Here is a 13,380-nt window from a genome sequence, read left to right on the forward strand (position 1 = left end):
TCCTTGAGCATTTATCTTGCGTGTGTATCAGCTAATTTACTAGTACCGATGATATATGCATTATTCTTTCCATAATAACCTCACCCCCCCCCTTCTGATTGGTTTGATATAATATCAGGTTATATACAAAAGTTGCTATTTTTATATGGGATTATGAACAGCTGGTATTGAAAAAATATATTAAACTGTAAAAATGAGCCATTTTTCGGCTATATCTAAGCATTGAGGGGGGGTGGGTTACTTGAGCCGGACTTTTCGATTTTATGCTAAAACTTTTTCCAAATATCATGGTCACTTTTTTGACATTATACCCCCCCTCCCCATCTGCGGTCACATATATAACTGTATAAATACATTTAATCGTTGTGTCGAATCTTGTGATGACATTCTTTCTTGTTATATTCTTTCGTGTTCTTTTATATTGTAAAGTAAGAATTTTATTGGTTGATTTTTTTTAATATATTCCTAGGGCTATGTCCCGGACCACAGGGGGGGGGATGTATTTTCAGAGAAGAGGCCATGATATTTGAAAACAGTATAAAATAAATAATTTAATGGTACAGCTTGTGTGTTTAACATGCTTTCTTCAGAAAAGGACAATCACTTAATATTTGGCTTTTGAAACTGACAACTAGACTAATGCCCATTTTTATGAAAAAAGATAACAGTCTTGTAGCCTATCTGTATAGGGTAGGCTTAGAGTTTACTTAAAAACTGATTCATAGGGACTACGCAGGCTGGACTGGAGCCCCAACACCCTGAAAACGTAAATTTCTCGGCATTTCTTTATTAAATTATAGGCTTTTTATTATCCCCCTTAATTTTAATTAAATCATTCCCAGTTCATTTTTATTAACTCACTGATCTTTTTGTTCCATCTTCCTTTTATTTCTTTGTCACACAATTTTTTTTTAATTTGTGAATTATTTTTCAACCACTTTCGAATGTTCAGTTATTTCCCACTTTTATCAGTATAGTCCAACGGTGAGAACATTTGTCTAGGCTGTTTTAATTTAGGTTATCATTTTGGTTAGGAAATTATATTTTTTTTTAAATTTGAAAATTAGAAATTTGAACATATTAAATATAAGTGAAAATTTGGGGCAAAAAATCGATTCGTTTTTGCATAGTTTGATCTTTTTTATTTGTTTTCCTCAACTCATCGACTTTTTCCGTTTATGCATTTAAAACGTAGATAAATTTGGTGTTTATGTTATGTAAAACCCAAAGCTTTTTGGGCCCCTCATGTTCGCTTATATTCATATATTCTTGAGAAAAAAAAATTCTCTACTTTTTAGTTCATTTTGAAAATGAGTTTAATTTTTTTTTTATTGTTTGAGCTCTTCCCATAAAAATTTTTTGTATTTACCTGGACTTGTGAGACCCATCAAAATAGCTTTAGGGTAACACTCTTGGGGTTGAATTGCGTGAACTCTTCTTTCATTTCTGACTTTCTTTTGGTTGGGAGTTAAGAATCAAATTACAAACGGAAAAATGCATATTATGCGAAATAACTGTTGTTTCGTGTAGGAACTGAAGACAACGCTTAAAATATTTTTTGTTTGATAAAATAAAAATAAAACAAAAACCCTGTAACTCGGAATTGCTGAAATCTTCAGGTTGGAACGATGCAAATTTAAAGCTAGAGGAGACTGAGCAAATCTAAAATATTAGACGGAAAGGGAGCTATTTAAATGATTTTTTGGTTCTTTTCAAGAAGTTAGATTTATTAAGGTAGTTTTTATTGAAATTTAACAATAAATAAAAAAAACCTAGTTGGCTTTCTTCCTTTCTTCAAAACTCTAAAGTGTCCTGTGTTTATTGATTTGCCTTTTATTTTTGACGTATTACTCATCAACTTATGGTTTAAAACACCAATCATGGCAATTAAAAACAACAACAACAAGATAAGCAAAATAGTAGCCTGAGGTTTTATACAGGCATCGGGGGGGGGGGGAGGTTCTGTTGTGCAGGTAGACTGGAACCAGCACTTACAGTTGAATAAATAGGAATTTCATGAAGGTAAAGAAGCAGGAATTGTTATTATTATATACTATTTAGGCACCTTTTAAAAGTTGGAGGGAAGATTTTTAATGAGATTACGTAATAAATATATTTTTCAAATTATACAGGCAACAAATGTCCCCTCCTCCCTTGAAGTACCGCTCTTGATAGCAAAATTTAGGCACCCTGCCTTGAAAAGAGACTTTCCTATCAAAAGTTACGAAAAAGTTACGTTTTTAAGAGTTTGGACGTTACGAAATTTTTTGTTCTGGTGGCAACCCTGCTCGTGGCAGCCATGTTCTTGATAAAAATCACTCATCCCTACTAGAGGCGCTTTTTTGCGTGCACCAGTCGGTTTAAACAATGACAGAATTTGTTCTACCAGTTTGAATGTTTGTCGCAAAAATAGACTTGCTTGAAACCGGAAAAAATTTTTTGTGATCAAACGAAACAGTCTCGCCAAAAGACCGGTTGTTCTTAATCAAAAAAGAGACAGAATTAATTAGTTTTAAAACTTTGAAACGTGAACTTGTAGCTTAAACTACAAATCAACATAATTCAACATGGAGTTTGAGGTCAGACTAAATTTAGATACGATCTAACCTACTTTTATATATTGAAACAGATATGAAGTGACTACTAATTAGAGGTTTAGTGACCTAGTTTTGTACCAAACTAGTTTTGGCTGAAGTTGCATGATAGATCATTCCTTTCTTTCATTAGTTTCAGAGATAAGATAGAATAAACAGTACTGTAATTTTCTTTGGATTTGGAATCATTGATCTCTGTTTAAATTATTTGGGTAAGACTTTGGACTATGTTGTAGCCCTAGGCTATTTAAATTGTAAAAGAAAATTTACCTATGACAAAATTCTATAAGATATACTTCACTATGCTGAGCTAAACAAGTTTCAGGATGCACCCCCTTTTATTGAAGAGATAAGGGAAATAGTTGGGCAGGCCCATTCTGTTCATCCAACATTTGTGGCAGATGCTTGTGGGTCTGACCCCAAAGAATTTTCATCCAGTAGTTTTACCAAAAAACGGAAAAAAGACACTACATTAGATGTTTCACATTGTGAAGCCGAGAGTCCTGGGGAAGAAAGTACGTCTAGACAAGAAGGTTTAGAGAATAAATTAATTGGTTTGTTATTTACCTTTTTTTGTCTTTTTTTTGCATTTCAGAATCCTTGGCAACTGGTAAATTTCCTTAAAAACTAATACAAATAAAAAACGTGGTTTATTATTACTCAAAACGATAATCTAATAGACTATTATGTCTATTTTGAAATTATGATTATTTCTGTTAGTACTACATAGATTTTCAAGCTATGATCAAAATTTCAGGTTTTACTTTATATGCTTAACTTTGCCAACCAAGTTTTACTTATGAGATGGTTAAAAAAATCTTGGTTATAAATTTTACTTTCAAACCAGAAAAAATGTATATATGTATATATATATGTATATATATAAGATATATATATATATATATATATATATATATATATATATATATATATATATATATATATATATATATATATATATATATATATATATATATATATATATATATATATATATATATATATATATATATATATATATATATATATATATATATATATATATATATATATATATATATATATATATATATATATATATATATATATGTATGGAAATACTAACCATTTAAAATTGTCTCAATGTACTTAGTTTTTCTGCTGTAAAAATTATCTGTAGGCTTTGTATATTTTTTGTGTAAAAAAATGAATACCTAATATTGCTTTGTGATTGCAGTACTATGTTAGTTGTGCACAAACCATAAAAAAGGGAAATATCTGTAGTCAGTTTATTTTCGATGATTTTGAAGATGTTGGTTACATAAACATCAAAGTTAACATTTTGTTGTAGTTTTTTAAGTTTGAAATTTGTTTTGTCTTTGAAGCATAAATCTTGATTTTTTTAGCTATAATGTTCAGAATTCAATTCTTTGGGAATTCAATAAAAAAAACAAGTTTTTTCAACTGAAAGTAAGGAGCAACATTAAAACTTAAAACGAACGGAAATTATTACGTATATGAGGGGGGTTCGCCCCCACGTCAATATCTCGCTCTTTACGCTAAAGTTCGAATTTTTTAAGAATGACCCCTGAATCACAAAGGCTATTTAATTAGAATAAATTTGAAAGTACTAATAATACTTTAGTGTAAAAAGCGAGGTATTGACGAGGGGGTGAAACCCCTCATATACGTAATAATTTATTTTTGTTTTAATGTTGCTCCTTACCTTCAGTTGAAATTTTTTTTTATTTATTTCATTACTGACCTTTTTTAAGTAATGCTGGGAAATCTGGCGCATGGAAAAATTATCTTCCCCAATCAAAAATTTCTCCACACACACACACACGAAAAAAAAAACACTTGAAAACGTCTGTATACTTCCCAATAACCGATACAATATGTAAACAATGGGCAAAGTTCATAACTTTCAGCCCCAGAGACTTGTGGGATTGAGTCATCCTCTATGACATAATTACTAGATTTTTCGACTATGCTGAAAAAATGGCCGTCTCAAAATTTTGATCTAGTGACTTAGAGAAAAAATGAGTGGGAGGGGGCCTGGTTGCCCTGCAATTTTTTGATCACCTAAAAAGGGCACTATAAATTTTAATTTCCGTTCAAATAAGCACTCTCGCAAGATTTTAGGACCACTGGGTCGACACAATCACCCCTGGGGAAAAAACCAATAAACACGCATCTCTGATCTCTGGCAAAAAATTTAACATTTTTGCAGATAGGAGCTTGAAAGCTATAGAGTTCTCTGATATGCTGATTCTGATGGTGTGATTCTCATTAAGATTCTATGACCTTTAGGGGGGTGTTCCCCCTTTTTTCGAATATAAGGCAAATTTTCCCAGGCTCGTAACTTTTGATGGGCAACACTAAAGTTGATAAAACTTATATATTTGAAATCAGCATAAAAATCCGACTCTCATTATATATCTATTGGTATCAAAAGTCCGTTCTTTAAAGTTTTGGTTACTCGTGTGCTGGGTCACTCCTTACTTACAGTTTGGTACCACAAAAACTGTTGATAATTTTAGAGGTTTCAAAGTTAAAAGTTTTTACATCTAAGCTTTGACTTTTTCTTTGTTTATGCAAGGGTATAAAATATACTAAACGCGAGTATAAATCAAAACATATGCAAGGGTAGGTTATCAATTTGTAGAAAAATGTATGCAGAACTCTTATGATAGATAAATTTAAAACAATTAGAAGCCTTACGGGAAAGAAAAAGTAGCAAATTTGGCTGGGTTGGAGATTTTTTATGTGTCTTTTATGGTTTATACTCTAGAATGTTTCTTTTGTTCTTAGGTCCTGCGGCATACTAGTCTCCACAACAAGTTAAGCCATCTAGAGCTACAAACAGTCAAAAAAAAATTACAGCTGCTTGAAGAAAACAAGGAGTAAATGCGAGCTTTCATAGAATATAAGAAGAGCAGAGACGAAAGAAGAGAAAGAGATTTGGGAAGAAGACATCAAGAAAACTTGGAAATGAAAAGAAAATTCTTAGATGCATATAAAGAGAAATGAAATACAAGAAAACATACATTTGGTTTGACTATATTAATCTACGTATTTTTATTTTAATAAACTCATTTTTATATTTACAAGCCTAATCTTCCAAAATTGAACCATCTAAAGTTTTTTTTTTCTCAAATATGGTCAAAATCTAAGGACTAAGTAAACATACTTAACATTATCACAGTTTTACTTATAAGTTGGCCACAAAATCATGATTAAATGTTTGCTTCAATTTCAATTCTAAAAAAAACAGAGTACATTTTACCATAAAGTTTTTTTCAATGCTGAGGTTTAAGTGACAAACATATGCAAAGTTTGAAAATAATAGTTGTAGATGTGCATATAAAATAAAAATATATGGGATATTGAATAAGGAAGATTATCATTCCCTTAAACCAGTGTATATCCTTTCATTATCGAACAGAAATGCATCAAACTGTCAATAAAGCACAAGTTGATTTAACTGAAACTTAAAAGAGATAAGTTACAAGTTAGTTCATCTAACTTTAAATGAGGTTTTTCTTTTCAAAGCCATTTTTTTTTTTGTGAGATTATAAAAGGGTTGTGTAGAGTCCTATTCATGCTGGTGTGAATTGTAAGTGTAGAGTCTCTATCACAAATAAAATCACTGTTTCCTTTTTATAGATTAATTAGATTGTGAGTAAAAAAAGACACTGTAACAATCTTCACTGCCTTTAACACGGGAGCATAAATATTTGAGCAACATCTCAACGTGTTAAGTGTCCCCAAAAGCATGTTCAACTACAATTCTCGTTTGAAAAAGTTTTATATTATAATTTTTTTGTTCTGTTGATATTCTGTTCAGTCTTCTTAAAAGGCACTAGTAGCCAAGGTTGAACAGGAAAATCATTGTCACCTAGAATGTGATAATCTCCCGAGAAAGAAAGTCTACTTTGACGATCTAATGTGGTCTGTCTATACCAATCAAAGTTTTGAAAAACAGCTATCGTGGTTGCTTCTGAAAACCATTGCAAGAAAATAATTTTGATCAAAAGACTATTCCCATTGGTTTATTTGCTCTCCATTTTTTGCATTAAATATGAAATGGAAACGCTGCTTTAAAATCTCAGTTAATCCATTAAAGACTACGTAGTGTAAAACTATAAGTATTAAAAGCTATTTCACGACAAATATTAAAATAGCAATTCCTTAGGAATCAGCAAATCCCAATCCTTAGTAATTCCCACTAAGATGGATTCTAATTTATTACTAATGGCTCAGGAGCGTGTACTATGGAACCTCGCCTTAGTAACTAAACGTGTGTATACGTTTATACAACTGAAATCCCCAATCAAACTGAAAAGATTGATTGGGGATACAAATCATATTAAAGACTAATAACAATAATTTAAGTCTGTCAGTTTTTAATACAGTATATTTTATCACTTGGAACTACTGCTTGAAGTTATAGTTTCGAACTTATAGTTTGAAACGCTGTGCACACGTTTTATTTTGCTGCTATCATATTAAATTGATACATTTGATCACTTTCAAGTGGCCCTTCCTATGTAATGACTAACAAGAAGAACAAAATAAATCACTGAATATATTTTTATTAAATAATCATATAAAACCAACAGGAAAAACAACAACACATGACAGGCTCTGTCCCTTGAATCAAGCTAAAGTATCCTAATACTTTCTAAATGCTGAAAAACATCAATTACTCAACAAAGATTTAATTTTTTTTAACCTAAGCAAAAAGAACAGTCCACTGCATTTGCTAGGATGTCATTTATGGAAAATAGTGGCAGTACGTTTATGGGACGACTGGTTTCTATTTTGGTACAATACCCTTGTGTGTCTCTGGAGGCACATGAGGATCTAAGATAGGTCTTATAAATGCTAGAAATGAGAGCTGAAATAATCGAATTAGCTTGCATCAAATACAATGTGTTCAAAAATATAAGCAGCTAATCACAAATTTTACTCTTTTTCTAAAAATCCCACGAAGTAAATAAGTTGGGGAGTACACAAAGAATTAAATGAATGCATTAATCAAGACACAAAATACTCGCATTTCTATTTGCAATTGTCAAATTGATTTACGATTTAACACTTCCAGGGCAATGGTACAGAGTGGCATGGAACTTTCTAACCCCCTTTGGAGTAAGAGAAAAGTCACTTCCATCTGTAAAAAGGGTATCTTTTTTTTGCTGAAAAAAAAAAATTAATTTCCCTCGGATCTTTACCAAGGTTAAAAGGATATCTAGTTTCTTTTTTTATTTGTCTTTTACTGTCTATAATATAGAGGGTTTCATTTTTTCTTAGGTCCAAAGGCATAGCTGTCCCCACAACAAAAACAAAAGAAGAGAAAGAGATTTGGAAAGCAGACACTATTTCCAAACTCGGAAATAAAAAATAAAATTCTTAGAAGCATATAAAGAGAAATGAAAGACCAAAAAAAAAATACATTTGGTTTCACTTTATCAATCTATATATTTTCATTTCGCTTTAATAAACTCATTTTTATCTTTACAAGCTTTACTCTTGAAGATTGTACATCCTAAATTTTATTTTCTTCTCAAATATGGTCAAAATCTCATGATTTAGCGTTTAAACCTAACATAGAAATGAAATATATGTGTATATTTCATAGAAATGAACAATATGTCCATAGAAATGAAAAATATGTGGGATACAGAATAAGAGACTATTGCTGCTCAAAACCAGTGTCTATCCTTTCAATATCTTATGCAAATTTATTACACTGTAAATAAAGCACAAACTAATTTAACTATAACTAAAAAAAAGATAAATTAAAAAATAATTCACATGTAACTACAATTGAGATGAAATTAGGTTTCTCTTTTCAAAACCATTCTGTGATGAACTTCTGGAGGGGTGGTGTAGAGTCCTATTGACCCTGGTGTGAATTTTAAGTGTAGGATCCCTATCACAAATAAAATCCCCATTTTCTATTGACATATTGTGAATTAAACAAGACGCTGTAACAATCTTCACTGCCTTTGTTACAGAAGCATAAATATTTGAGCAACGTCGGAATCGGTTCACAATGTCCCCAAAAGCATGTTCAACTATAATTCTCGTTTGAGAAAGTTTTTTATTATACTTTTTTTTGGTTCTGTTGAGATTATGTTCATTTTTTTTTTAAAGGCACTAGTAACCAAGGTTGAATAGGAAAAGCATTGTCACCTAGAATGTGATAATCTCCCGAGGTAGAAAATCTAGTTTGAGGATCTAATATGGTCTGCTTATACCAATTAGATCTTTGAAATACATAACTATCACGGTTGCTTCCAGGAAAACCCGCACAAATATAAGAAAAACGTCTATCTGGAAGCACTACTGCTAATAATATTATGGAATGAAATTGCTTGTAATTTAAGTAGTCCTTTTGACACTTAACTGGAGCATTAATTGGTATATGGCATCCATCAATACATCCAATCACTCCAGGGAAGCCAGCTCGTTCTTTAAATTTAGATGCAATATTTGAGAGAGAATCAACTTCTGGCCTCTTTATTACTTTTTTGTAGTTTTCAAATATACTGTCACAAATTGAATCAACTGCTGTCCAGACAGCAAATTGAGACCGACCAAACTTTTCAGCAATAATACGGATTGCTCCCTGATTTGCCAAATAAGTCAGGGTAAGAAGGGACTCATTCAGATTAAGGGGCTTTTGTACCCCATGGTACACTTTATCATCTGCAGAACTGAAAAGAATAAAAACTTTAGAAAAAAAGTCCAAGAACAAAATTTGTAATGCTGTTTTTTCCGAGGGGATTAGTATATATGTTATCTATTTTGTTATATACAACAAATATTTTCTTGTAGGGCCTTATGTGAATCATAGTTTATTTGGAAAGCTATTTTTGTAGCTTCAATATTTCAGCTAAATGGAAAGATTGAAACTTTTCTTCTTAGCTATTGCTTTAGTAGACATATAATTGCAAACTAAACCCTATTTGAATGTTGCTGAAGTTTGTTAAATAAATTTTAATCAATGAAATTTTGTATTTTCCCCTTATGCAGTCGTGTCTTATCATTTAGTGTTTTCAAATTTTAACAACATTGAATATAGTTCAACCAGCTACAATGGGAGCAACCAAGCCATAGGCAACATGTGAACTGTTTCTTCATATACAGTTTTATAGTTACTTCACAGAAATTTCTAACTTTGTTTTCAAATTAATTTCATTAAAAAAAAATATGATGTAAACAAATTTAGTTTAGACTTAAAAGGTTCTAAAAAGCTAGTTTTGAATGACAAATGTAAAGCATCTAATCAGAAACTTAGCAAAAACAAGGGGCAGTATGTCTTAATAAGTAGTCAACCAAAAAATTAATTGAGTGGACCAGTATTGGCCTTATATATTTCAGACATTCTTGACAGTCTATTGAGGAGACCTTCGTATAATTTAATATCTTTAAAGGTTTGGAAGTAATGACATTCAACTTCATGGAAAGGTTGTATATTGCACTAAACTTGGGTACCTCTTTCTTAAAAAATTTCAGCTGGTGAATCCCCTATAAAGAGTTTAATCCAGATTAAAATAACGTTTTCATGAGAAGAAAACTAAATTAATTAATGGTGTATTTAATTAACAGTTGACCTTAGGTTTAATTTTCAACAAAAACAGAAAACTTTGGGAGTCACAAATCTTTATTTTTAACTCTGTTCTCTGGTGCAATTGAAAGAAATACACTACAACTGTATTTGAGAACTACAACTGAAATAAATGAATAACAAAATAGCTACTAATTCTCAGTAAATTATAATTACCAACAAAAGCTCCTAAGAATTTGAAAAGTTGATCTGGTTACACGAAAGTGGCGCCAGAAGTCCCTGTTCCCTGTCTGAATATGTAGCCACTGTTTGCATGTACCCAATGTGTACAGGATGGCATTCAGGTTCAATACATTTGAAAACATTTTCAAGTTCCCAAGAAAACTGTAGAAACTGCAAGTCTTCTTCCTCTGAAGAATCACTGTCAACAGATGAAAAGCTATCAAAGATAGTAGGAAAAATCTGCAATGACATGTTAGAATCTCCCATTGTTGGACTGAAATAAATTTTCAAAAATTATTTTACAATTATAATATGAATTTTTCTGTCAGAATACATGCATACTTTAAGACCCTACATTGAAATCAATAGAGTTTTATATTGCTATAATCTAAAGACTATAATATTTGGCAAAAATATTAATATAATCTCTGGTAAAAACATCTATATTTTGAAGCATATCTTATTTACTTAACATCAACCAAAACAATAAGAAAAGGAAGTGAAACCAATTCCCAAAAATCTAGGGGAGGGTGAGGAGAGGGGTGGCAAAAACAACAAGTTAGCCATGATTAAATAGAAAATAGCAATGAAATAGAATTAAGAAGGTATTTTTCAAAGTCTAGGATGGAAAACAGCCCCCCCCCCAAATTGACACCCCTGAAAAAAGGGGTATGGCAATGAAAATTAAGAGCTGCAAGAGAGTGTGGAGTTTCTCCACATAAAAAAAAACACTAAAATACTACAGTGTCAGAGAATCATGATACTGATCAGTGTATAAGGAGAGAAAAACACTGATCTAGAGTTATCATATTGGTGACTTTTATTTTGTACTATTTAAAAGACCTTATTTTCAACTGTTTTTTTTATTTTTACATCCTTGAAGCTGATGAAAAAAAAGCTTAATTAGCAGAATGAAAGATAAAAAAATAGAAATATTTAGAAATAATTTCAATAACTAGAAATTTTAACAATAAAATTATACACGAATATTTTTACTATTGTGTTTTATTCAGAAAGGTACAGACAGTTACATTAACCAAAGTCAGCAAAAAAAAAAACAACATACACTTAAACTTCAACTTTATCAATTAAAATAGTAGCCATGTGTAGTTACTATTTGGCTTATACTATTGACTAATGCAAAACTAAAACAATAAAAAGAAACATTACATTCAATGTTTTTACAATATGTTAATCATAACAGCCAATATCATGTACACTTGCCCCCCTAATGCCTTGATACAGACACAGATTATAAACAAACATTTGATGATTTATAATTACTTCTTACTCTATAAGTAATTTTCATCATTAGGTGACTCATCATGCAATAAAAAAAACAAAAATCAGCAGGACTTTGGGCTAAGCTGCAAAAATCAGACAGAAAAATATCCCCAAAGTTTGTATTAAATATTCTACACCAGAAGCAAGTATTGAATTAGGAAAAACCATAATAAAAGCATTGAGTGATGTATTCACTTTCATCATAGCTAAATTATGTTGAAACCTGTAAATTTACCAAGCTAAGTAAAAGACCTGTCATGCATAGAATTTTTTAGGCCCTAAAAATAAAGAAAAAGGTAGAAATAGTAGCTTGGGAATGCCTCTAAAGGTTATATTTTTGGTCATGGATTCACTTTTGAAATTTATATTTGAATAACTCTTTTACTTCTCAAGATAGTAAGAATCCACTGAGCCATGGGTGCCCATAAGCTGAATTCAGAGGGGGGGACAAACCTTGTCTAATTGGCACTTTTAATGCTATATAATAGAAATATCAGAACAAAAATATAAAAATAAGGCAACATCATTCAGCCAGGGGGGGCGCCCCCCTGCCCCCCCCTGATGGGAGCCCCTGCACTGAGCTGAAATTGAATCTTCATTTATTGCTAATGCTATATTTCCTGAAATATGTTACAAGAAAATATGGTTAATTTGCAGTTTACAACATAATTTAGCTACAATGATTGTCAATATATCACTTGATGTCTTTTTTATGCTATTTCATAATTAAATAACTGCTTCTGGGGCAAATTTGTTTTGCATCTTCAAAACAGCACATTAGTCACCCAAACTATATCAGCATGTTTCTAAAGGAAAACTGGCTAGTGAGACAAAATTGCTATTTGTAGCTGATTTGGGAATGTTTTTTTAGACTGAATAGTAAAATGTTATTTTGAAAACAAATTTATACAAATTATTAAAAAGAGCTAGAAACCCCAAAAAAATAATTTCAATTTTGCTGTGATGTCATTTTGAGGGGTTTCAGGCTATCTTTGAAATAAAAACTCAAATTTGTTTTGTTAATAACATTTTATGATCAAGACTAAAGAAATATTCCTGAATCAACTACAAATGGCAATTTTTTCTCATTAGCCAGTTTCATTTTATAAAACAAGCTTATAAGCTTCTGGTGACTATGGGCCATTTTTAGTCCTTTAAGAGTTCAAAAAGGAATTTGCCCCAGAAGTGATTATTGAATTTTGAAAAAGCATAACAAAAGGCAATAAAATTCTAGCTTAACTACTTTTTGCTATCTTGGAAAGGGGTTCGGGTAGGAAAATACAACTTTCAATGATGGATTCTGGGCCAAAAACATACTCTGGGAAGGTATTTCCAAGCTTCCATGTTAACTCTCATCTGATTTCTATGTCTTAGAAATTTGCCTACTTGACAGGTCAATTAGCTATTGAAATTTTAACAAAACAACATTTTTACCTTAATTTTCTAAGACCAGTTTCTTTTTCTCAGGCTTTAGTTCTAAAAATGCAATTATTGTTACTTCAGTAAAGTTTTTTTAGCCATATTAATGGGTTTTTTTTTCTAAATTTATGAAGAGTATTTGCAGATCTTTGAAACCTTATAAATTGGAATTGAGCAAAGTTGTGAAGCTGAAAAAAATTCTTGTACTTAATTTAAGCAGAAGAAATGTTTTGTAGGGTTATACTTACATAAAACACAGATTTTTAAAGGACATTAAAGGTCACTTGCCTCTAAAGGGAGGAG

This window comes from Artemia sp. Qi Xiang Cuo, chromosome 20, assembly GCF_049724085.1.
Source record: "Artemia sp. Qi Xiang Cuo chromosome 20, ASM4972408v1, whole genome shotgun sequence".
Lineage (NCBI taxonomy): Eukaryota > Metazoa > Arthropoda > Branchiopoda > Anostraca > Artemiidae > Artemia > Artemia sp. Qi Xiang Cuo.